Genomic DNA, 2,234 nt, shown 5'->3' with positions numbered 1-2,234 from the left:
GCACGAACCATGCACTTTACGTATATTAGAGAGAATCAATGCGTCTTGAGCCACGACCCATGGTCTTGATTGCGAACATCTTCATCAACACGTTTAGAGTTCATTACTTGAGTATTCATGAACTTGGGTAGAATTGTTTAGGGTGGATTCCGAAACCCTAGTGTTTGTTACATTTTAATTTCACAATTCGATAATTCATCTCTGCCTTTCTCATTTAAATTCAAAGTCCATTTACTTTCATGCAATAGAAATAGATCACTTGAAACAAATCAAAACCCCCCCCCCCAATGTGTGTGTGAGTTGTGAGTTCGACACGTGGTGTGTATTTGATACTGAATTTTATTTGTTTCCGTAATTGTTTTGGACTTTTGGTCCGCGTTGTGTTCTTGAATTTTCTGTTCTGAATCCAACCGTATAAAGAACGTGAATTTTCGACGTACGGTTGGAAAGTTATAGGCAAAACACTGGACAGAGGTCGAAACTGAAAAACAGAGAAACGAATCTGCCCAAAAACGACCGGTCGTTACTGTTCACGACCGGTCGCTCATCACACGTTTATTGAAATTTCGACTCTGCCGAAAAACGACCGGTCGTCACTGTTCACGAGACCGGTCGTCACTGTTCACTGTTCACGGCACTGTTCATGTCACTGTTCACTGTTCACGGCACTGTTCACAGGTGATAAACAGGTGATAAAATGGCGATAGAAAATGCTGTTTGTGTTTTTCTTTAGTTTTCTTGTGTTGTTTCAATTCTTTTGCACTTCTTTACTTATTTTTAGTTTCCATTTTGCATTTGCGTATTTGTGGTGTGTCAATTAAGTGTTCTTTACGTACTCAAATTAGAACTTATAGGGAGCCGACAAGTTCTTCGTGGGATCGACCCTGTACTTGTATAATCTATACTTCAATAGACTCGTGCACTTGCGGGTATTTTTAATTGGTTGTTTGCACATTAATTTGTGTCCTCTTAGGAATGCAACAATTTTTGGCGCCGTTGCCGGGGAACTGGCACGGTTGCTTATATGTTTTGTTTGAGTATATTTAGAGTACTTAATTTTATTTTCATTTTTTTTCTTTGTTTGTCATTTCATTTTATTTGAGTTTGTTTTTGTTTTCTTCTTATTGCAGGAACATTTTGCTTATGTCCCTTCTGAATTTGGATATTTCATTAGATTGCACTGTAGAAGATATCCAAGCTCAAGCTTTGAGAGAAAGGAACATCCAACTAGCTGTGTCTACTCCATTGCCTTTTTCACTCTCGCCATTTTCATCATCACCAAGCTCACCAAAAGTCGAGTCACCTCCACCTTCACCAATGGCGGCAGCAGCTGCAAATGCGGAACTTACTATGCAAGAATACTCTTCACCGCCAACAACTGGACAACCATCTTGCATAGTATATCCCGCAAGCACTTTGGAAAACTTTGAGTTGAGATCGGGCATGATACACATATTGCCTAAGTTCTTGGGAAATCCTGGAGAAAATCCTAATGCACATATCCTAGACTTCGAGGAAGTGTGTTCCACAATAAAGATCGAAGGCATGAGTAGTGATGAGATAAGAATGAGACTTTTCTCATTTAGTTTAAAGGATACAGCAAAGGAATGGCTTCACTATCTACCTCCAAATTCCATCACAACATGGACGGATCTTGCTTCAAAGTTCTTGCAACATTTTTTCCCAGCACAAAGGACAAATGAACTCCGAAGTCAGATTACAGGAATTCTGCAAAGGCCGGGAGAAAGCTTCCAGGATTATTGGGACCGTTTCAAGAAGCTTCTAATCACTTGTCCGCATCATAACATACAAGCTTGGCTTCTAATGCAACACTTCTATGAAGGACTTTTTGAAGCGGACCAAAATAATGTGAATGCAGCTGCAGGAGGGACTATAATGACCAAGACTCCAACAGAAGTGCGAGCAATATTTGATCTTGTTGCTGCAAATGCTCGCCAATATAATTCAAGGCAAAGACCAGTCAGAAAAGGGGAATCCCATGATGTAAGTACCCTTTCTAGTATGGAAGCTCAGATTGCAAACCTAACCAACATGGTGAAGAAATTGGCACCGGGATCATCCAAGGTTTGTGCATTTTGCTCCACAATTGGTCATGACACTGAGGATTGTCCCTTGGCACATGAGGAAGCAAATGCAGTGGGCTCATTTCAAAGAAATCAGTGGCCTAAGAATGATCCTTTCTCACAAACATACAATCCGGGGTGGAGAAATCA

General features: G+C 40.5%; 1 non-coding gene across 1 annotated transcript; it reads right to left on the bottom strand.

Annotated features, from left to right (window-relative positions):
• Window positions 1-1,701: 1,701 nt before the first annotated feature.
• On the bottom strand, window positions 1,702-1,808 carry LOC148293742 (small nucleolar RNA R71). Its single transcript, XR_015836911.1, has one exon. It is a non-coding gene; the product is annotated as a small nucleolar RNA R71 (small nucleolar RNA).
• Between the last annotated feature and the right edge of the window lie 426 nt (window positions 1,809-2,234).

The sequence above is a fragment of the Prunus avium genome, chromosome 6 (genome assembly GCF_965620075.1).
Source record: "Prunus avium chromosome 6, drPruAviu1.hap1.1, whole genome shotgun sequence".
NCBI classification, from domain to species: Eukaryota; Viridiplantae; Streptophyta; class Magnoliopsida; order Rosales; family Rosaceae; genus Prunus; species Prunus avium.
Note: the sequence above shows the minus strand (reverse complement) of the source record. Positions and strands in the feature narration are given on the sequence as shown.